Genomic DNA, 26,068 nt, shown 5'->3' on the forward strand with positions numbered 1-26,068 from the left:
ATAAAGATACCCGAGACTAGAATGCCTAGTTTCAAACCTTCTCCATTGCTTAGTTTGTCTTGTGTTTGAATATGTGCTTTCTATTCCATGAGGATGATGATAATATACATCACATTGAACTGCTGAAAGGATTAGATGTAGTTATCTATATTTGCTTAAGAATTATTAGTTCTATATTTGATTCACTTTCACTACTTAGGATGTCATTACCACCAAAGTTTGTGAATTCTCTAATTTTAGCTCAATAAGGTCACACATCTAATGCACAGGTTTAATCTGAAAGTGAATAAGTCATATCACATTTAAAACAATAGAAATGAGAGTAAGAACCCCAGAAAGGAGTACAAGAAATAATGGGAGAATACAAAATGTAATAAGTGCTTTGGAGAAGATGCTGCTTTGCTCTGCTCCACAAAATTATCCCAGCTAAGGCAGTCCTGAGAAGGGCTTCCAAGTAGAACCTGGGACTGCCCGCACACACTACTTCTTTTCAGGTCTACCAACTCCCTCTTACAGAGAATGGCCTTCCTGCCTATACTTTGCCTCTCTGCATGGGCAACTTAGGATTTGATCCATTTTCTTTCTTTTTTTTTTTTCTATTCAGGCTCTTTATTTGTTTCCCTTTGTTGGTTTCATTTTACTCATTCTATCTTCTCATCACTCTCAACTTCCTATTTTTATTTTGTACCTTCTTTGCTTATCCTTATCCTTATTATTATTTTTTTACTATGTGTTCACCTAGGGCCTGAATGGTAACTATTTTTTCTATCTCCTAAAACTGTTTAGAAGCAAGCCTTTCTTGTGTATCATGCATGTATACCTTATACTCATACCTTATTTTTGATTACCTTGTAATAAGTCTTTTCTGATTTTCCTAAGTACCTTCTTCTATCCCTACAGTATAAAGGAAACAGGGCTTACTCATTGAAATAGGGAATATTTCATATTAAAAACCAATCATATGGCTTGTCAAATATCACAAAGACAACACAAATTTTCTAGAAGTTTAATCCTTCTCATAGTGCCAGCCACAGTACACTGACATGCTAATGTTCAAAGGGGCTTTTAACAAATTTTTTAAAGATATTTTAACATGTGTGAATTAGTTTTTATTAAAAATTCACAAAATGTAGAAGAGCTCAAACTTTCTTACATAAAAACAAGATTTAAATAATTTGAAGTAAAGATTATATAGGTGATAATTTAGTAGCCGATTTTTAAGTAAATTCTCTCTTTCCTTCTATCAACTATCTCCTATAATTTCTACCTATCTCCTATAATTTCATCTGTTATCAGGAAATATGATATAGATATCATTCCAATATTTTCTTAAAATATCAGGCCATATTTACATCTTTAACTAAGGTTAGTTTATGAGTTGGCAGGAACTCCTTGACTGAAATTTCATGAAAATTTGAATTTTGCATTAAAGTGTTGGTTCCAGGTGCTGGGAAGGAAAAAGTAGGAAGATAGTAGTCTGAGGCTGGCCAGTAAAAAGCATGAGACACTATCTGAAAAAAAAAAATATGGCTCATGTGTTACAGTGCTTGCCTAGAATGAATAAGGCCCTGAGTTCAAGCACCATAGTGCAAAAAATAAATAAGAATTAGTAAATAAATACATTATCATAGGAAAAGAGTATTATTACCTCTATGACAAGATGTACATATTTTTATAGACAATTATGATGATAAAGTATTTGTTGACCCTATAGGATCAGATGTGCATTGAGGCAGAGTAGTGAAAAGAAGTGAAAAAAAAAAAAAGAGGGACATATGGTCTTGTCTTTGGGGATGTCACAGTGTGTCTGGACAAAGAAAATCTGTGAATAAAGAAATTGAAACAAACAAATATTGCATCTTCTTGCTCATTTGTGGAACCTAAAACTAAAATGATGATTATGGTGATAATAATAAGAATAATAACAATAAAGTGGCTTGAATGTATATGAGGATCTCTCTCCAGGCATGGGGAGGGAATCAGTGGGATAGGAGAGGAGAAAAGGAAAGTATACTGAGGGGTGAAGAGGATGGACGTATGCTGCCTTTGTACATATGAAGACAGTGAAGGAATCCCACCAAGCACTATTTATAAGAGGGGAGAAGAGGGAAAGAGGGAATGGAAATATAATGGAGGGGTGAACTTGTTCAAGTTACTCTGTACACACATATGGAATTATAATAAAAATGCCCTTGTATTATTAATGTACAAGAAATCAAATATATATATACACACATTTATAAAGAATTTGAAAACAAAATATCTATACAAATATAGTAAATATTATAAATGAGTATTGTAAATATTCAGAGAAAAAGACTGGCATGACAGGAAGGTCTTCCCAAAGGATAGGGGAAGAATAAAGAATTTCATACTACAGAGAGATTCTTCTAAATAAATATTTCTACCAGACTTTCTTTAACAATGAAATGTACTATCACTATATACAAAATTAAAATAAAAATAAAAACAATTAAATAAGACTAAATTAATGGGGGTCTTTATATCATTATTTGAAAAATAGTGATAAAGCTATTATATCACATCCATACATATTTTATACATCAAATATGAATTAGCACAGTAAACATGCATATCTAAATTTCTGAATGCTCGTAGGGAAACAAAATAATCAAATCTCTGCACCATAAATTCTTCCTCATTTTCTCCAGATAATCCTGCCACGATTAGATATGACATAACTCCTCGTAGCAAAACATTCAAATTTGATAATCCCCAATACTACAGATTCTCCCAAACTCTGAGAAAAGAGCAATTGAACAGACTTTATACTCAGGCCATCATGAATCTCCTAGGTAAAAGCTGAGGATTCGGTAAAATGATAAAAATCCTCTCCCAGTGGGAAGTCTAGCTGACTACAATAGCTAGACATGAAGCTCTAGTCATTATTCAGCACATCTTATAAAAAGGTCCAAAGTCATTGGAAAACTCTTTGTTTTTTTCTTACTGAAGTGGCACACAAGGAGGTGAAAACCTACAAAAGCCATTCAACATAGTTCTTATTAACCAACATTAACTGCCTGCCTGGGAATTGAGTCCTGGTTCTCAAAAGCAAATAATAAAAAGTAAATTTCATCACACAGGGATTTTTTTTTTTTTTTGGTTAGGTTTACAAGTGTAGGAAAAAGATTAAGCAAAACGGTCTTAAAGGCCACAAATGTCCAACAGAGAAGGCTTGCTTCCTAGGATTCAAATCTATTGCAAGAATTACCTGGTTTTTTTTCTGAGACCCTTTTCTTTTGATCTCTATAAACTGGCAGTTTTCCCTGATGCCCTTATTACACACCAACATTTTATGGAATTCCAATTAATTTCATTGTTGATTTAAGTGTGTAAAAACTTACCACTTCATTGCAGTTCAATCAGATGAAGCATTCATGCTATTCTTATAATTGGCATGTGTGATTTTTTAATATTTATATCTGTTGTATTAAAGAAATTTAAACAAGATTATCAGCAGATGCATTCTGACGGATTCCCTGTGGTATAAGTTCATCAATTAAAATATCCATTTAGTATATAAACATGAGACTCAGTTGGCATTCTCAAGCATCAAAAAAGGTTAATATAATTACTTATATTTTTCTCCACAATTAGCTGTTAATTATTATGAGAAAGTTAATTACATAGGCCAACCAAATATTGTGAACTATAGGGTGGGCTAGCCCATATAAATATCTCAACATGGCTGTATGGAATCATTCTGCTCAGGGAGAAACAATTTCTAAATCCAACTTTAGCAATGTAGTTTAAGTCTATAAATCAAACTAATAAATGTACGTGTTGACCTGCAATTCCTTTTCATGCTCTCTTACCACATTCACGGTTCTATTTACTATCTAAGTAGCAAGTCTAATATTGAATAGAAATTAACTAATATTACTTCAAACATAAAAAAATTGGAAATTCACAAATTATAAGACAGACTAAATACCTTTGAGCCTTATGCTTTCTTCTTGTTCTTCCTAGAAAGACCTTGTCTAATTTCTAGATCTCACTAAAGAGAAGTGCTTCCTCTTCAGAGGATCATCAAATGTCTGCATTGACCTGAACATAAATTCCTTTATAATGGTCATAAAAATCCTGATTTAAAAAAAACGGTCATTAGTTATCTATCAGAGATTTCAAACTCAAGTGCCTACTCAGGTCACAGGAAGTTAATTCTAATAAATAAGAATGTCTAGGGATGGACTGTTCCATACTGAACAAATATGACTTATACCTCTATAAGAGCAACAGCTTATCATTTTCAGAATGGCATAGCATCTAAAACAGACAGATCTTTAGATATTCCAAGAGAACCAAGATTCTGGATTTTTATAGGGAAGTTTCAAAGTGTTAAATAAATTTTTTAAAAATTTTTAAATTTTTAAAAATTTTTAAAAAATACTATGCAAGTAAAAATAAATACATCTGCTGTGAAAAATCACCAAGTCTGAACTTCAATTAAATAACAGTCTACTGTCATTTGAATGAAAGATCATCTTTGACTCTTGAATGTCATTGTAGACACTTTTCTTCCTATTTGTTTTCCTTTCAAAAAATTAATTTTATTTGTTACTTTGTTTTTTATGTACCTTTTTATCAATTAACTCATAATTGATCATAAGTGATTTAAGATTAATGAGAAAGATATTAGTATGGAATGTGTCTGTGCCCCAAAGTAAAAGTGTACATTCCCACTGGATTTTGTTAACAAAGAACTGATGGTCAGGTTCTGTTCCTCTGACCAGAAGACAAATTGAAATATCCAGCATGACAAGTAAGGAACTTGAATTCTTATCCCTGCTATCATTCAGAATGCATACATGGACATTCATACCTCAGATCAGAGGGTTCAATATAAAAGTTAGTCAAGTATCAATCAAACCTCATTAGAAGTCCTTTCTACAGACTGTGGAGACAGATGATGGTACAGAAGGTCCTCCAATAAATGTTGAGGAATTTGATCACAAAAATTAAAGACATTTTCCTGATTCTCCCAATAAATGGTAAGTGGGACAACACAATAAAAGAATTCATAAGTTGCACACATTGCATTGTAATTTGTCTGTAACATATGACCAAATGGATTCCTTTAAGGAAAAGTTTTGAATCATTCCTTTTGGCAGAAGGAATCATGGCTAGTATCAAGAGCTAAGAGACTGAAGAACTGAAATTATCTTCTAAACAAGAGGCAGGAGTGATTGTACTTCTATGAGAGTTGTTGCCTGGTATAACTGAGACAACATATAACATTCTCTGATCAGATCTGACAAACCTTAAGAATTTAATGAAGAATTATTAATTGATGAGAAAAGAAGACTACAGACTAATATCCTTCAAATACATAAATATTAAAATGCTTGGTAATTTTTTAAGAAATTGATTTCAATAATCCATAAAATATTAGTGCAAATATGACTAAGTACATATTATCATAGAATTATACAATTTGTTTAACTTTGGAAAAACCAATGTAATTCACCATACTAAAGAAACAAAATGAAAAAAAACCCAGACGATATGATGCTATATCTTAAAGACCCAAAAAACTCTACCCCAAAACTCTTAGACACCATAAACAGCTACAGTAAGGTGGCAGGATACAAAATCAACCTACAAAAATCATTAGCCTTTCTATATACCAACAATGAACAAACTGAGAAGAAATACATGGAAACAATCCCATCCACATTAGTCTCAAAAAAAAAATCAAATACCTAGGAGTAAATTTAACAAAGGATGTGAATGACCTCTACAAGGAGAATTACAAACTCCTGAAGAAAGAGATTGAGGAAGACTACAGAAGATGGAAAGATCTCCTGTGCTCAGGGATCGGTAGAATCAACATAGTAAAAATGGCTATACTACCGAAAGCAATCTACATGTTTAATTCAATTCCCATCAAAATCCCAATGACTTTCATCACGGAGATTGAAAAATCTACCCTAAAGTTCATTTGGAAACACGAGAGACTGCGAGAGCCAAGGCAATACTCAGCAAAAGAGCAATGCTGGAGGTGTCACAATACCTGACTTCAAACTATATTACAAAGCAATAGCAATAAAAACAGCATGGTACTGGCACAAAAACAGACATGAGGACCAGTGGAACAGAATAGAGGACCCAGATATGAAGCCACCCAACTATTCTTCATTTTTGACAAAGGTGCCAAAACTATACAATAGAGAAAAGACATCATCTTCAACAAATGTTGCTGGGAAAAGTGGTTATCCATCTGCAAGAAACGGAAACTAGATCCATGTCTATCACCCTATACTAGTATCAACTCAAAATGGAGCAAGGACCTAAATATCAGACCTGAAACTCTGAAGTTACTACAGGAAGGAGCAGGAAACTCTCTGGGACAAATAGGTATAGGAAAAGACTTCCTCAATAGAACCCCAGCAGCCCAGCAACTAAGAGAAAAGATGAATAAATGGGACTTCACAAAATTAAAAAGCTTCTGCACAACAAAAGAAATGGTCTCTAAACTGAAAAGACCACCCACAGAGTGGGAGAAAATATTTGCCAGTTATACATCAGACAAGGGACTGATAACCAGAATATACAGGGAACTTAAGAAACTAAACTCTCCTAAAATCAATGAACCTATTAAGAAATGGGCAACTGAACTATACAGAACTTTTTCAAATGAAGAAATTCAAATGGCCAAAAAACACATGAAAGAATGCTCACCATCTCTGGCCATAAAGCAAATGCAAATCAAAAGCACACTAAGATTCTACCTCACCCATGTTAGAATAGCCATCATCCAAAACATCACCAACAACAAGTGCTGGTGAGGATGTGGGAAAAAAGGAACCCTAATCCACTGCTGGTGGGAATGCAAGCTGGTGCAACCACTCTGGAAAAAAATTTGGAGGCTTCTTAAAAATCTAAACATAGACCTGCCATATGATCCTGCCAAAGGAATGCAACACAGGTTACTCCAGAGGCACCTGCACACCCATGTTTATTGCAGCACTCTTCACAATAGCCAAGTTATGGAAAAAACCAAGATGCCCCACTACTGATGAAAATGTGGTACTTATACATAGTGGAATTTTCCTCAGCCTTGAAGAAAAATGAAATGTTATCATTTTCAGGTAAATGGATGGAACTGGGGAACATCATTCTGAGCGAGGTCAGCCAGGCTCAGAAGACCAAAAATCGTATGTTCTCCCTCATATGCAGACTTTAAATCTAGGGGAAATGCAGCAATGTGGTTGGACTTGGATCACAAGAAAAGGGGAGAGCACATATGAGAGATATAGGAATAGATAGAAAACCCAAAATACGAAAGCATTTGATGTCCTCACTCCAGAGGAACTAATACAGAACCTCAGGTTATCATGAGCAGGGGATCAGGAAAGAATGTAAAGATCAGTTAGAGTTGAATCAACATGGGTCGTAACACATGGATACACGAACACAATAGTAGGACTAGCAAAAATGCTTTGTCTTCCTTATTATGCTTATGTCTTTTCTTCAACAAAATCAGTGATAAGGGTAGAATGAGACCTGCCTGGAACTGAGGAGGGGGGGAAGGGGAGAAGAGGGGAGGAGGCAGGGTGGAGAAATGTATGCACATGTGAATAAATGAACAAAAAAAAGACAGAAAATGTACAACCATAGTAAGTACTGGACTAGACCACTAGGTTCAAGTCAGCCCAAAATGTATAAATACATAGAAGAAATGGTAGTTGTGAGATCTGATAAGTCACCTTTTTTAGTCCAAGAAAGTGATTGATTTAGTAACTTTTATCCCTCAAGTTGTGGTTTAATCTTCCGTCTTTTTTCATAGAGACCTTGGAGTATCAATCAAATGGACACTAAGCCATGTAATGAGTTAGAATAGATTTAAGCTGATACAATAAGAGTTGAGTATTTCAAAAAAAAATAAAACAAAAGAAATGAGATGATAAGTCTGAGAGAGGCTGAGTCTGGACTTAGAGAGAAATATGAACAGCAGTCATCAGGAAGTCTACCAAAGCCTCAGACTTAAATAGGTCAGCAAAAGAGTGATAAGACAGAAGGAGATAGTGTGATGTGAATGAAAATAAAGATGGAAGACTGAGAACCAAGAAGAAAGGACAAGTGAAGAAGAGCCAATTAAAAAAAAAGAAAAATAGTTTGATAAAGTTCAACACCATTTCCTTTAAAAATTAGCATAATAGGAATAGAAAGACATTAAATTTTAAGTTCATGTTTATAATTAATATCATTTTTAATACTATTGAAAATTGCCTAAATGCTCATTCATGTGGTATCGACTAAATCAACTATGGTATATCCAACCAAGCAACTATTCTAGCATGTAGACATAAAAGTAGGGTGATGGTAATTTGTAAGATACGTTGAAAAGTGAAAAGGCAAGGTACCATATCTCCTCCAAGATGTGATCTCAACTCCCTTTTGAGTGTGGTCATAGTGACTTTCTTCTACAAAAATAGAATATGGAGAGACAAAAATAGGAACTTTATAATGGGAAGGCCTGTTAAGCACTACCTTAACCACTTGACGAAGGCTAACATCACTAGTTATATCAGGCTAGTAGCACATGATGAGGCATTCTTCCCCTAAACACACAATCCAATCTAATCATTAAAAATAACTCAGAAAACTCCAACTTGATAGTATACTAAAAAACACCAACTAGACCATCTCAAATGTTTCAAGGCCATTAAAAAGCAAAAAAAAAAAAAAAACTGAAAACTTTCACAGAGCAGAGGGAACTAAAGAGACACAATGACTAAATGCAACATGGGATTCCACATGGTATTTTATACATGTTAGAGGAAAAATATGTGAAATCCAGAGAATATCTGGAATTTAGTTAATACTAATTCACCAATGTTGATTTCTGGGTATGATAATTGTACTATGATAAAATAAGGTTTTAGTCAAAGGAGAAACTTTGTGTTGGGTATAGAGGAACTGTGTCTTCTGCAACTCATCCATAAATCTAACAGTAGAAAACAAAAGTTTAATTTAAAATGAAATTAGAAAATTAATAAAATATCTACTATGAAAAGTAAAAAGTAAGAACATAAATATATTTTTCTAGTTTTTCAAAAAGAAACACAAGAAAGATAAACTAGAAAGTACTGACAATAGTTTCCTGTAGGAAGGAAGTCAGATTGGAATGGATGGGATATGCATGTATTGCATCCTACAGCTTTGATTTATGAGTATGTAAATGTCTCGAGTACTTTAAACATAAAATTAAATTTGTAAGAATTAAAAATATTGAATACAAACAGAGACAAGTGAGCCTAGAGATCAGCATGCTTTCTTTGTTTATACTCAATCCTAGATAAACAGAGGAATATAGCACATGGAACATTCTGCAGGATGATTGGTGCAATTTCTTCAATGGATTCAGAGTCAAGCACAACAAAATCTTGTGGGGCTAGGTCAACAATTAATTCCAATGAATGAAGTTTGATTTAATCCTCTATTAAAAGGGGAAAACATCTATGTAAAACATGTTGGAAAATGGGGAGATTTGGTATTTAGTATGTACTAAGGGGTATTATATACATGTGAGTGAGATTCTTCGATGCTATAATGGTGCTGAGTTTATTGGAGAATATATCTGGTTTTAGTAGAAATGGAAGTTTCTAGGGACAAAGAGTCATGATGGCTGAAATATATCTTCAGATGATTTTGCAATAGAGGAATATGTGCCTACAATACAGAGAAAGGAGGAATGAACAGGGCAAGTTTTAACACTTGATGAATCTAGATATGGTATATACCAGTATTCATTATAGTAGTTTCCTTTTAGTTTGAAATTTTTCAAAAGAGATTTTGAAGAGTCAGTATAGTCCTTTTGACAAGCACTCTTCATCAGAGTAGGCATTTTGTAGGAATCATTTTTCATCTACTTTATTCATTTGATCTGTAGTTTCTACCCTACTCATGTTTTTTTATTTTTCTGAACAATTTGATAGTTTTTATTCTTTGAAGATTACCCATGCCATTTACATTTTAAAATTCTTTAGCTCCCTCCACATATTGAAGAGTATATATTGAGAGTGTTGTATGAATTATGAGGATCTTGCCCAAAGAAGGTTTTAGTTGCTTCCATATAAAAACAATTTATTATTTTATTTCACACATAGAGGCATCTAAGCTGACTATAGAAACAGACATGAGCAATATAAGTCAATACATCCAGCAAACATGCTAATTGCCCACTAGATTTGAGGGTATCATCATTACTAGTTAGCAAGTAAAAAGTGTTGACCATAACCATTTGGAGTGATACTAAGAATGAGGTCCAATATCATTAACTATCAAATATGCTAATATATACTTGTGAGTTTAATCTCTCTTGCCCCTTTATGCTTTCTTCTCTCTTATTTTTGAAAGAGAGCCATAGTCACACATACTGGTCCCAGGCCAGTGATACTGCTGGGGTACCTGGCAAGAAGTAAAGGCCAGATACACAGCAGGAAAAGATTTCCTCAAATGCAAGATGTTTTCCTAAATAAAGCATGGCATTTTGGGAGAATTTTTCTAATTGTGTCTCTCTTCTCTCTAAGTTCATTCTCCATAATGTAAGTATTGAAAATTTGCTATTTAAGTTACAAAGAAATTGAAGAAAATATTTTATGCTTGACAGCTTCAAAATATTAAAACTTCAAACCTGGAAAAATATTTAGCTAATATGTACTTTGGGACCAGCCTATGCCTCCATAAATGATATAAAATGAATATTCACTCAGAATCCAAAAATGATATCCTAAAAACCATCTCAAGATTTTTAAGAATTTAAAAAGCTATAATTGCTTCATGTACATGTTTTTTCCATATTTGGTCCCTTCTGTTTTTAATAGAAGATGACAATAATTTAATGAGTCCTAAAGGTGAAATTAAAGAACTAAAATCTCATACCAGGGCATGGAATAAGTAGATGGGGTTTCTGAGTTCAAATCCTAGCTCTGCCATTTCATAGCTATGTGGTACTCACTTCTAGGATTGGTGAGGAAATTCTTAACACACAGGATTATAGTTATAACAGATTGAAAGCTGAAAACACAGCAAATTAAATAGATAACAAATTAATGATGGGTAGATGATGACAAACATAATTTAAAATTTAGTTCCCAAGGAAAAAAAAAGAGAAAAATCCCATACAACAAAAAATAAAAGGAAAAATGAAGCCATAGCAATAACGCCAAGTCTGATTCTGCAATAGCTCTTGAGTGGAAAAATGGTCTTTAAAAGAACTCAGGTTCTATTGCTCATGTAGGAAAAGATTATGAACTAATAGGACCACAAAAATGTGTGAAATTAGAGGTAGCATCCCTAATTACCGAGACCCTCAAAGCCTGTATCATTAAAAGAAGAAGTTCAAGGGAGCTGAGATACTGTCCACCCACTCAGGGAAAACAATGCTTCTTTCTGTCTAGGATCTAGATGAGATAAAATGGAAAAAATCCAGAATTTGACAACCCAAGAATGTGTTTTCCATAGGTTGAGAATCTAAATGCATACATTATAAATGATATGGTAAAATCTAAATTGACTAGCAGGGAGCCGGTGGCTCACACCTGTAATCCTAGATACTCAGGATACAGAGATCAGGAAGATTGCAGTTCAAGGCCAGCCCAGGCAAATAGTTCAAGAGACCCTATCTCGAGAAAACCTATCACAAAAATAGAGTTAGTGGAGTGGCTCAAGGTGTAGGCCCTGATTTCAAACCCCAGTACTGCAAACCCCCCCAAAAAAAACCAACAAAAAAACTAAGCTGACTAGATAAAATGAAAAGACAACTAAGAATGCAATTTGACACAAAATTCTGATTCATGCTATTAGTCCTCAGTCTTACAAATACACAAATATAAAAGCAAAACCATGATAGATTTAGTAATGTAATATGGAATATGGCTAAAATGGCACAAAAATCACCGGCTATCACAATGATATTGAAAAGATGAGATGAGAGAGACAGAAAGAGAGAATGAAATTCATGTCTATTTTTGAATAACTATCAAAAAGAAAAAATCTTGATCCAGTGGATAAGAAAGTCTGCTCAATTTTATCATTATTTAGCCACTCATTCTTGCTTTTGAGCCTAATCTAACTTGGGAAAAGGGAAATATACAACTCCAGCACCTTCTAGTCATCATCTTGTTCTATCTCAAATGGGTAAAGAAATATTAAGAAGCACTTTTTTCATTAGTGGCATAGGCTAACCAAGACATGGAAACCTAATCTTAGGACATAAAATGCCTTTCCTTCCCCCCACACCTTATCACTATGTCACTAAAGGCCTAATTGCTGCAGATATTACCCAATACATCATGCCTACCTTTCAACAGAACTTATATGTCATTCTACAAGACAAAAAAAACCAGTTTTATGAGACTCAACAAGTATCAGAATTATAGTTAGATATGGAAGTAATGTTGGAATTATCAGAGAAGTAATTGTAACTTTATACATATATGTAACTTTATACATATATATATGTATATACACACACACAAACATACATTCAACTGATCATTGAAAAAGAGCAAAGTCAATAAAATGAAGTAAATATAGTCTCTCAACTAATGGTTGGTGCTGGAACAACTGAACACATACTACGTAAATACATAAATAAACAAATAAAATCTAGACTAATTCATTATACCCTTCACAAAAATTAACTTACAGTGGATCACAGGGCTGGGATGTGGTTCAGGTACAGTGCTTGCCAATCATGCCCAAGACCCTGGGTCAATTCTCAGCATGACAAAACAAAACTGAACAAAACTAAACACAATAGGCAAAAACACAAAATCCGTAGAAGATACATTGAAAAATATATCTTAAATGACCTTGTTTATAATGACTTTTTAGATATAACAATAAAGGCATAGAAGACATAATTGACAAGCTGGAATTCATTAAAATTAAAAACTTTTGCTCTGTGAAAGACAATATCAAAGGCATGAGAAGAGAGGCCACTGACTGAGAGAAAATGTTTACAAAGGATTCATCTAATAAAGCAATGATATACAAAATACACAAAGTACTCTCAAAACTCAACAATCAGAGAAATGTTCTGATTCAACAATGAGGAAAAGACCTGCATAGACACTGCATCAAAGAAGTAGATGAATGGTCAATAGACCTATGAAAAGATGTTCAAAATCATGTCATTAGGGAAATGCAATTAAAACAATGATATACCATTTCATAGCCATTAGAACAGTCAAACTCTAGAACACTAACCATAAATGCTGGGTAGGGTATTGAACAACAGAAACTCATTCATTGTTGATGGAAAGGCAAAATAACACAGCCACTTTAAAAGACAATTTTGACAGTTTCTTACAAATCCACATCTCTTATCATATAATTTAGTAATTTTTCTCTTGTTATTACCTAAAAGAGTTAAAAACATATGCCTGAACAAAATCATTTGCATATGATGTTTGTAGGAACCTTATTCATATTTGCCAAAATGTAGAAGCCAACAAGATGTCTTTTAGTGGGTGAGTAGAAAAATAAACTGTGATATATAAGAACAATGGAGTATTATTTAGTGCTGAAATAATATATGAAGCCATGAAAAACTTAGAGGAAACTTAAATGCATCTTCCCAAATGAAAGAAGCTAACCTACAATGGCTACATATCACGTGCTTCCACCTATATGACTTTCTAGAAAAGCAAAACTATGGAGACAATGGCGTATAGATTCATCAGTTTTAACAAGTTGTCTCACTCTGTTGGGCAAGTTGATGATGGAGAAGGTTGTGTGTGTGTGTGTGTGGTGACGGGGGCATATGGGAACTCTGTACTTCACACTCACTTTGGCTGAGAACCAAAAACTGGTCTAAATAATAAAATTTATTAACTAAAACAACTATTCATTTGCACAGAAACTCCACTATCTACCACTTTCACAAATTTGTCCCCTTCAACTCTCTGGCCAACTTTTGCTTACCTTATGTAGGCTATTGCATTTTCATTGATAAGTACTTGCTTCTTCCACCTATTACTAAATTCTAACATTATCTCCCAAAGGTAGAACTTAGTCTAGTGAACTAGAATGTGTAGTGGTAGTGTTTGGGTATTGATTGGTAGTTGGACAAAGACACATGTTCTAAGTTCTGATTCTACTAGACACTAGAAATAAAATTGTAGATAAAACATTTAAGTATTCCATATTTTAATCTCCTTATCTATTAAATATTATAATAATGTTTGCATGATAGCTGCTGTATAAGTGAGGCAATATATGCAAATATTAAAGTGTTAAATTGAGGGATGGGGTGTAGGTCAAGTGATAAGAGTATCTATCTGCTCAGTAAGCATGAGGCCCTGAGTTCAAACCCCAGGACAGCCAAAAAAAGGAAAAGAAGATAGCAGGGCAAATTGTAACTGACATGTAGTAAGCACACAATAAATGTCAGTTTACTTTTTAATCATATTTGGTCACCATTCTTTTCAATGACGGTTTCTGTCATGCCTGAAAACTATGTGATGGCAATGTGGTGGTTATTTAGCTTTATATTTCCTACACTTAACTATAAACTGCATATCCCGGGATTATTTTCAGCTGGGTGACACCTAGGTCCAACCAGTAGGAGGCAGTGACAAGAGATAAGAGGGTGGAGAAAAGAAGAAGCCAGAGAGAAAAGTAAAACCTCCCCTTCTCTTTCTTCCTCAGCTAGCATCTCCACCAGCAACAGCTTAACCTGGACACCTTCTCCCTTCATGATCTCAGCTTCCCTGTAGAGCCTATGCCATGGATCTACCTGCCATCAGATAGTCCTAACTTTAGTACTTTGGTAACATCACATCCTCCCTTGGTCCTCTAGCCCCAGGTGCAGTTGTATCCCACCTGTAGCAAGGGCTTTCTTGCCAACTTGTTGGTTTGATTTCTAGCACCCAACAATTTTGTAATTAGCTCCTTATACAAATTCTCTCTATTACATGTATTATTAAGTTTTCCTGATGAAGCCAAGTTAGAGTTCATCCAAATTAACAATGACCTTTTCCTTATATATTGACCCATGGTGCAAGTGATAACTCTTAATAATACTTATAGCCATATAATCAGGCTTTCTTTATATAAGTTAAATGCCTATATTTGTAAAGCTCATAAAGCTAGAGGAGGGTAGAAAAAAATTAAAGTAGTTTATAAGGCTTAGGGAGATTTCTGAGAACTGTGAGGTAATTTCTTTCCTTAGTGCAAGAAAATCTGTTGGTTACAACAGTCGCCACTTCCGTGGGCAAAGACAACTACATTTTCAGGATAGAGTTAGCCAAGTTCCCCAGATGAAATCACTTAATCACCAGAAATTTATTGTATCCCTGTTGGGTATGCTAGAAGTTCAACACCAAGGTGCCAGCAAGGTTGGTTCATTCTGAGGGCTGTGCAGAAGAATCTGATTCATGATTTTCTGTTTCTGGTGGTTTGCTGGCACTCTTCGCCTTTCTTTGACTTCTAGAAGCATCATTCCAATCTATGCTTTCATACTCACAAGACCTTCTCCCTATGTTCACATCTGTGTCCAAGTTTCCACTTTTTTGTGAGGATATCAGTCACATTGGTTTAGGGACCCACCCTATTCTAGTATGATCTGATCTTATCTAATTATATCTGCAATGATTCTATTCCTGAACAAGGGATTAGGATTTCAATTTAGTAATTTGTGGAAACACAATTCAATCCATAACCCTGGCCATAATACATAATGAGAGGGCTTTAATTGTTTTAAGTTTGCTACAAATTTCTCTTTGAGCATAATCTTTATTCTATAAAAATAAAAATCTGAAAATATCTTCATTTGGAAAAGAAAAGGGAAAAATTCAAATGTAATCAAATTTTCCTTCATTTTTAACCCACTTAGTAGGTATTAAGTGACTTGGAAGATACCATTTTATGTTTCACTTATGTTATAGTATTGAATGATGTAACCATATATAATTTATGATGGCTCTTCCAATTAGTTGGGTTCCTTAAAAGTCAGGTCACCCAGAGACAGTCTGGAGGCATATTAATTAGAATCAACTAAGACAGACTGGCATTATATTCTACCACTATAAAAGGCAGAGTAGAATCAGACAGAAGATATTTGCTAGAAACTATTACATAAAGAGAAGATACTATAACAGGGAAGGAGGTAGTAAAACAGGGCAGAAATGAAATGAAACTAATGCCCTGAAATCCAACAAAGAAATCATCCAAGCTATTTCTGCTTAAGACAGCCTAGTAACTAAGAAAGAGATGATGTATTATTAACATGCATGCATCACTTAAAACCAAATGTGAATAAACTGATAGAACTCAAAAGCACAGTTCTTGCAAGAATTATTTTTAATTTGTAATCAGATTGTCTACCACCATCAGCTCAAGGCTAAGCTTAAGTATCTGTACTTGGGAGAAATTATTTTATGGAAATAACTACAAATTTTTTCATTTTGACAAAATTTTCCCTAAAAGGCTTTGAATGGAGATATGAGAAGCTAGTAATGACTTCATACAAATAGCAGGGCTAGTTTTAAAACAGGGGCAACTCAGTTTGCGTCACTTACTTTGAATTTAAAAAACTGTCATTGTGGCTTTTTCTAGCTACAGACACACAAAACTAGTTCCTTTCTTAACATTAAGGAGCTTGCAATGCTCCAAGAAAGGAGCCTGGACTGAATGGTAAGAATATCGGCTTTGAAGTGGGTTATAATCTCTAGGTACATGTGTCCTTTCAGGTTTGTGTACCCTTCTGAGAAATAACTTAGAATAATGGTTTACTCTTCAATGACTGGGCTACTGTTTTTGTTGTTGATGATGTGTGTGTGTATTTTCAAGCAAATGACAACAGACTAGAAACATGATCCCAATGACGACAAAATCATGTATGCTATTCAAGCTATAAGGCCGTCTAAAGAAAGAAATAGGTTTCTGCTAGATAATACTTAATGTCAACTTAATTTTATGACGCAATGAGATTTTATTACAAGTAGAATAACTCAGATCTTGGGTAATAAATTAATGTTAGTTTTTGAATTCTAACATGAGTGTACCATTGGAGATTAAAGATAAGAACAACTTCTTCAAATAGGGGATGGATGATGAATAGATAACGCTGAAGTAGAAAGAATTTTGGGCCATAAACACAGGACTCAGGGTGAGAAAGAAAGCTTTAGATGTGTGTGTAGGGCTGACAGGTAGTACTTAACTTAGGGACACACTGAAGTCCTCCCAGATGGTGATGAAAAAAATGCTGGTCTTCATAATGCATAAAGCGTTTAAGGAGCCATACCTAGGACTAAAATCCAGTTTGAAGTTTCCCTATATTGGGTATCCTTCTGTTACCCTTACGTCTTAAGGAATGATTTGTTAAATGTTACAATCTGGTCTCATCTGCGCTTTGAAAAATTAGGAAAAGTGCCTATATCAATGTTTGGGACAGAGTAGTATTGAGGAATGTGTCTTTATTCTTGCACTTGAGGTTGAATATTAACAACAGCATCTTCCCAAGGAAGAGTTATTTTTTTCTGCAGCAAAGCAAGCAGGAGGTTCTATGGATGATGATCAGTATAAAATCCGGCAGAAGCAGAACATTATTGGAGATTAATGGAGTAGCTATTTTTAAGGAACTCTATTCTTCCAAATACTCTGGAAGAAATAGGGCATCTAAGGAGGATGGGAGTTTTGGGGTCAATATTCTATTATTGTTCATGTGGGAGTCACTGAGAAAACATATTTTTATGAACTTAGAAATTTCTGTCCTTTATATTCTGATCTTTATGAAGTATTATGTGATTCAGCTTTGATAGATAAGCTAGTGTATTCTGATCTTATAAAAATTGATTTTAAAAGTAAAGGTAGCAGTATATGCATCTTCCTTTGCACTTGAAAAGATGAAAATCCCTTAGTAATAAAAACAATCTCATTTCAGCTAATTAGTTTCTTTTTCTTCTATTCCCAACCTTTCTTACTTCCACACTTAAAACTTTTAACCAGTTATGGAAAATACAGGAAATGCTCCTTTCCTGCCCATTCTTTGATAAGCTTGTTAATGAGTAATGAAATAACCAAAAGGTGAGGAAAAGAAGGAAAAGGAAGAGAGGTTAAGAGGCCTGAATAATCAACACACTAATTAATCCTATCTGACTAATCCTTGATTCACAGAGGAACATGGAAAATGTCCCCAAATATTAACATCATTCTGACTAGATAGACTATTGACATTCATAAAAGAGAAAGGGAAAAAAAAAACCTTTGCTGCAATTATCAAGTAGAAATATACAGGCAGAGTGTTTCAGGCATGAAGGGGAGAAATAGTTTAAAGTTCTCTCAGGAAACTTCTAGTAGTAACATAAATAGAAATAAATTTGGGAGGGTCATTTAGTCCATCCTTTTGTCTCCTGATAGAGCAACACTTGGATTTTCAGTCTCACAATTGACAACTTTACCAGAAAAAGTAACTATTCACTTGGTAAATACAGGTGGGTCCCACATTTTTTCCAATAAATATGTTCCGTAAAATGTGTATAAATCAAATATTTTTAAAAATATGCTCCATGAGATTCATCTCTCAAAAATGTGTAGTGGTTGTTTATAAAAGAAAATGTCATTTTAGGATAAATTATTAGCTTATGAACATTTTGAAATTAAGGCATCCATGGTCTAAAAAATATGTTAGTGCAATATATTTGTTCTATGTATGCTCCCCTAAGGTAACAGTTAATAAGTGACAGGGTCAGATTTAGAACTCAGCCTTTGTATAATGTTCTTTCAATTGTACTTCATTATATTTTTCTTCAACAGTGCTCTGTTTTGAACCCTGGGTTGTGAGTTCTCCTTGGGTATAGACATTGCCTGCAACTTCCCTATAACTTCTTATTATACCTCCTACCCTGCTTCTCCATGTCCTCCCAACTCATTATTGTCCATGATAAAAACTGATCATGCCTCCTCCTCCTCCTCAAAAGTAACTTTAAAGAAAATTTGTTAAGATTATAATGAAAAGAATACCAGTAACCAACCATAATTTCTCATCTCTTAAAGAAATAATGAAAATGTCCTTTAAGACCAATTAGTTGTTCATTTAGGAGCAATAACACTGTCATCGATTTCCATACCCAACCATCCAAGAAGGAAAAAATACTTCTTTGAGAGCTCAGCTTTAACTAAAAATATGGACATGATACAGAGATGTCAAAAAGAATTATTCTTCTTTGTGCCATTTTTTTAGTTTGTTTTCATTTACCTAGATCAAGTCAACAAATTCAGAATAAATTATATGCTCAAACTAATCTCTGACCTAACTAACTTATGCATTATAGATATTATATTCAGATGGGTAAAAACCTTTTCATAGTTAACTCTGCTCTTTTCATTGGGGGGAGAAAAAGAGGAGGAGAGAAAGAAAGGAAGGAAAAATGATAGATGATACCAAATAGAAACCTCAGCATTTATATGATTTTTTTATTAAAAGGTTAATCTTTATTAAAAGATTCATTTTAAGAGTTTCACTGAATTTTAGTTTTTAATCTACTCTTAAATTTCTGAAAGAATAAAAAATATTCAAAAACAAGATGTAGTGTGAAATCTGGTCCAGTAAAACAGATTCCACTTGGTTAAAGAGAATGATATGGTCTGGTTTTTTCATGGAAAGCATAGTCAACTCCCCTAAACCAAGCAGGAAACCAAATTATTTCTTCATAAAAAGAAATGGAAGAGTAAAAGAGAATGAGAAAACATTTGTCATGTTAGTCCTCCTCTAATGCTTTCTGGGACCTATTTATCTCTTGCTTATTATATCATCTACGGAGAGGATACATTCTCTAAAAGCTGTCCTGCAGCTCTGGAGGATGGTGAAAAGTCATATTCCATGGACCTCACAGAGAAAACCGTTTCCTCCTAGGAATCAGGAATGGCTTCCCATGGCTACTCAACCTTAGAAACTTGTAGAATATCCATGGTCCAGGAACTGCCAAGGTAATTTTGCACTGGATAGAGCTCAGAGAGGAGTTGTTCTTCACATGCTATTGATCACAGATGGAAATATATCTTCCTTAACTGGGTATGCTGCCCTTTAAAGTCTCCCACTTCAATGTAATGGGACAGATTGAATATTTTTCCATGTTAGTGGGTGGAAGTTTTTCCAGTGCCACCCAGTTGCTCTTTTCTTACAGAAAGCAAAATACAGATTTCCTTTGGGTGCAACAGACATCAAGAAATAAAAAATAGCTGTCTCACATGCAATGCAAAATGACATCCAAAGAAATCACACATCAGAAATCACACATGGCAGAAGTAAGCTTCCTTCTTGAAATATTTTGGCACCTGACATAAGAGCAAAAGAATTGCACAGACCACCTGAAAATAAAAAGATTTCTGTTATAAAATATAATTAAATAACATATTCCTCTCAGGCTTATCCTGAAATATAGACTGAGGGCTGCTCTTCAAATGCAATACTTAGTGAAGTATATTTCAGTACTTAGCAAACTAAGAAACAGCAATCAGACCTACTATATAAGAAAAAATTATAGCTGGCTTGAGTATCTATATAATACAAAATCTGCTTTAGTTGCAAGAACCTAGGCAAATTATATATAAATGGACTCAGACTATTATGAATGACTTCTGGTTGAAATAGTCAAATAGTTCCCAAGACTTAAAAAAATCTCCCAAACCAAACAAGGAAAAATTCCCTTAAATTCTAATTCAAATAGATTCTAATTCATTTTATTGCATATAAATCCCAATATGGAATTTCAATAGGGTAATTATTTTTATTTTAAAAGTCATTGGTTCCTTTGAAAATTCCTCAATGCTTCTTGCAGTGATAATGCAATTCTTCCTCCAAATAAGTTAGAAGGTGATGCCTAGAGTCAGATTAAGGGAGCACATATACTCATTCCTTCAAAAGGTGCATTTTTATAGGTCTACAAATAACAAATAGCAGAGGATTTAAGAATCAAACTTCATATAGGACACCTGTGTGAAATATTAATGAGACAAGTTCCCAGCCTGTGTATAACTCAATGCAAAAGCAACCTAGGCAGGAAAATTGGCTAGGAAACATCTAATATATTGATTGAAATGTTAAAGGTAATGTTCAAAGTTTGCAGCCTGTCAGTGCAAGTAAAAATAAGAGGTAGCTTGCTTGCTGCAATAGCTTACATGTTTTTCTGGATTTTTCTTGATAGCTAGACAACTAAAATAATTTTAGCAGACAAAGTCCTCTAAAATATAGACCAACTGCCATTATGTGACACTGAGTCTTTCTCTTTATGTAAGATAACTCTTTATTTTACAGATAATCTTATCTTAGAACACTTGAACAAACTGTTCAAAAAAGCTTTCCCATTCTTTATTTTTATGCTGACTGTGGAATAGATGGGGACTGGGTTTTTTTAAATCTTTGCTATGGATATTAATCTGAGCTTAAAAGTTAAACTTAGGAGAATATGACCTAAGTTTTTAGGTCACTAACAGAGTAATTTTTTCATATTTTGGGGAGTCAGGTATTTTGTCAAAATTTCATGATTCCCTCAGATTTTTGTTCACATCAAGTACAAGTGGCTTAACCCTAGCGTGAGCACTACCTATACAATATCTCTTCAGGGTTCTTATCATTTCATTCCAAAAACAATTAATTGATCTCTTACTATATAAAAGAAATAGGGTTAGTCTCCAGGGTTTCATAAATAGTACTGTGTCAAAAATAAACTAAACAGCATAACATAGAGGAGAAAGCATAATTCTACCCAGGAGAGATGCTGAAGACTTCACTAAAGAGATGACATTTCATTTCTGGAATATGCATAGGAATTTTCCTGTTGAAAAATAAAACAAAAGAAAGAATTTTGAACTTAAGGAATAGCATGTGCAAATACATGTGGTCTAAAATAGTCTAGTGTAGTCAAGAAATAGCAAACCTTTCTGACTACCTATGGAATAGAATACATGAGGGGAGGTGATGGGTGGAGCTGGCATAATTACAGGCAGACATGAATCTATTCTCCAGATAAGAACATTATGAATTCCTCAGTCCCTATTTTTCAAGTGATTTACTGTAAGTCTAGCCCTGCCCTGTCTTACAACCTTGCTCAGAATTGAACCAGCAATTTTTAAACCATCATCTAAGCAACACTAACTTCCATTCACTTGTGAGAAATTGCTGGTTGAATTGGCAACAAAAATTGGTAGAATATACTTTCTTGAAGATCTTTAGATACTTTAGTTAGAAAGAAATAGGAGGCAAAATCCCAGCAATGGATGTTGTATAAGACATATCTTATATGCACAGAAGATAGCTAATACTACAGAGAAAATTTAAATAAAGAAAAAAAACACTGTCATCTGGGATGCATTGGCCATTTAACTGTGCCTGTGCAGAGGATGGACACAATAGCAGGAATTTGAGAAGGGAGAGATAAGAATATAAATGACTATTTTTCTTCTGTATCTTAGGCCTACATAGAAAGAACATTGGGTGCTTCTATCATTTTTTGTAGAGACTAATACAAAACCATGTGATATTGATAAACACTCCAAGGATTTTATTCTAAGACTGCCTGAACCATTCACTCAGTTTGGCCCCGTCCTTGAGTCATTTCTCCTTGGGTGAAAAAAGTCCATGATAATTAGACATTACCACAGGATGCTTTAAAACATAATCACAAAGGGGGAATTTGTTTCTTAAAAAATGAAGACTGGCGACAATTTAAAGGGAAGCCTATTGTAGAGAGAACCCCTAGCCTTTAGGATGCATAGAGAGCAAATGGAAATTAGTGTAGTTCAGATAATGGTTGAACAAGAGCTAAAATAATGAGTAAGAAATTAGTAACTGGTCACTTCAGCTAGTTTTCCATAGCCACTCCTTTCACTACAGCTGCCAGGGATATGGCACAGTTTATGAAAGGACCCAGAACTTGAGTTGGTCTGGCTAGAGGAAAGAGGTAAACTGCAATTTTCCATGAAACATTTGAAGAGAAAGGAGAGATAAGCATTACTCTTATCAAAAGAGAGACAGCTTTCAAATAGCCCCAGAAAAGTTGGCACTTTTTCTGGGATAAATAATTATTGCTACAATAGAATGCCATTTTAGGAAGTCATTACATGAATGGGAAAAAAACGCAAATATCCTGTATGCTTTCATGCGTGGAGAGCTTATTTGAAGAAACATCACATTGGCTTGGCCATTAGCCTTTCAGTTTCTTCTGGGCTAGTAATGATGTAACATTTCAGCATAAATCAAGATTGTTAAGAACTTCTAAAGTCATTAAGATTCATGCCTGTGTTCTACATGTGCTCCTTAGAAATTCCTTGAACATAACGAATTTTAAATCTAGTACTTTTAAATGTCCTAAAAGGGAACTGTTTATTTAAAGATATCCTGTGATAAATGTTTGGTCAAGGAAGGATCCTTTGGCAACATGAATAATTCTTCCATATTTATAGGTTAGTCACTTTGAATTTTCATATACTGAATAATGATTTCTTAAAGGGAGTACATCCTGACTGGCAATGATTTTATGTTACAAAGTGTATATCTTATACTTATTTCAAATTTCAATGCAAAATGAATGCAAACATTATTCCAACCACCTTTACCATAAATATGCCAAAATATCTTAGCCCATGAAAATACTCCCTACAACTAAATACATGTTTTCACAAGAAACAAATTAGATACATATTCTTATGGGAAGAAATTTGAATGTATTCTTTGAATCATGCTCTACACTTTTCCCCAAAACAGCTATGCTGTACCTTATAAAGCCAATGTTTACCAATATATTTATGTTATTTTCTTTCCTTTGTTTTCCCTCCATTTTAAGAACAAACAGTACTATACAGGCATGTGTCTGAATATTTAGCTATATTATGCCAGGAGTCTACACAATGCACAGGACTCTTTAGTTTCACAAAGAATGTGTGGCTTTTGCATGTGCTGGAACATTTATGAGTGGCAGAATATACTTGTCACTTGAAATTTACAAAAGTACAATGAGTTTAAACAAAACACCACCAGCTTTATAAATATTTCTATTTTCCTAATTTGATGTAAAAAGAAGTGATGAATATTGGAAGCATTGATCAGTGCATCAAAACTTAGAGAAACAAACTCTAGGGCCATCTCACTGTGGTTGCATTTTGAATTTGTCCATTTCTGCTTCAACAGGTAAATAACATAAAGCTCAAAACACGATACCTATCCTTCTATATAAATCATTTATTAGTGTTGTAATATCTAAATATTTAATTTGGCCACAGTTTATATCTAATTTGTAACATTTGGGTTGAGATATTGTACAAATAAGTTAGGTAAACATTTTTAAATTAGTTAATTACTGGCTTTAAACATAATAAACTATATTCTTTACTTAAAGTGGAGCTAATGAGAAACTTATTTTTCTGTTCATGGGTTTTTATGGATAACAAAAAGAATTTCTAATACCAAGATAAGTATTTAAACCATCCACTGGTGAATTCACACTCTAAATGACAAACAAGCTATTTTACCTATATTGAAAGGATTTCTTTGTCATCTAAATCAGTGATTTTTAAACTTTAATTGAACATGTGGAATTATGCTAAGAGAACAAATTCTTTTTTTCCTCTTGGTTTTTTTGAGACAGAGTCTCGCTATGTAGCCCAGGATGGGCTTGAACTCATGATTCTCCTGTCTCTTCATTCCAAGTGTTGGGATTGCAAGCATATATCACCAGGCCAGGCTAAAAAATACAAATGCTGATTCAATTGGTCTGAGTTGGTGGAGTTGGTGAGCTGGTAGGCTCCCTGGTCATGCAATAAGCTACTCATCTGTAGGCTGTACTTTGGAAGTAAAACTTTGAATCTTTTTCAAAAGTAGGAGATCCTACATTTGCTGATGGGTCAGGTAGCTTAACTAAACTTCATTTTTACACAGTTTACTCTGTATTATTTGCAGAATTGCAAGGATAGAGCATAGAAACTAAATAGTAGTATGGTAAGATATATTCCAAAGACTTGGGTTTAAATTATAGTTCCTCTATATCCTACTGTATAGTCTTTATCCATTTGGATCAACACTCTAAGACAGTTTCCATATAAGTAATTTGTTAGTACTCCATAGGTATTAGAAAAGGAAAGTAACATATGTGAAGGCTGTAGATTCTCTAAAGCCCTATATACATTTTAGTTGTTGAAATTATAACTGTTAAATCACTTAGTTCTTAGACAAGATAAGCAACCAAGATTAATTATTATATTTTGTTTTACATAGTGTTGTGATGTAGTTTTATGCTCCTAATAAATATTCTATGTTTTTCTTTAATATTAAAAATTACAAATGTGGAGTTTCAATATTTCTAATGTATATTCAATGATTCCTCCCCCTCCCACAGAGGATAATGTTGTATAAAGAAATTCCCACACACACACAGATTCTAGAATGGTTACTTTGCGTTCCTGAAATATTTGGAACAGATTTAGCAGGAAGGCAGATTTAGTTTAAGAAAGAACACAGTGAAGTCTGTGACTGAGTAGTCCTGAAAACTCATGTATTTTCTAGGATAGCCAATTCTCTATGTTTGAAGATTCCTGACCTAGGTTACTTTCCTATATTTTCACAAATAATATCTATTCTGTTTTAACACCCAAGTCCAACTATACCACTTCTATAAAGTTTTCCTAATCTATGTTCTCCCCACCTTCCCCAGTTACAAACATGCATAGCAAGATATTATTTTCCTCTTTGGAAAGTTTATATTAGAATTCTCTTTGCAAGCCCTAAGAGTGTGTGTGTGTGTAGGTGTGTGGAAGGGGTGGGTATTGGGGTTTGAACATAGGGCTTTGTGGTTGCTAGGCACGTACTCTACCATTTGTGCCATGACGTCAGCCTTATAAGTCTTTTTTTCTAAATTGGTCAGCTTTGTGGTTATAGATATGAATTTTCTAAATTTCTAATTTCCTGTTAAGTAGTAAAATATATAAAAGCAAGATATGTCTTAATATACTGTGCCTCTGAAATATTTAGCACATTGCTTTGCACATGTCAGAAAACTATATAATTGTTAAACTGGATGAGGTTAGAATTTCTTACTCAAGC

The sequence above is a fragment of the Castor canadensis genome, chromosome 4, assembly GCF_047511655.1.
Source record: "Castor canadensis chromosome 4, mCasCan1.hap1v2, whole genome shotgun sequence".
Taxonomy (NCBI): Eukaryota; Metazoa; Chordata; class Mammalia; order Rodentia; family Castoridae; genus Castor; species Castor canadensis.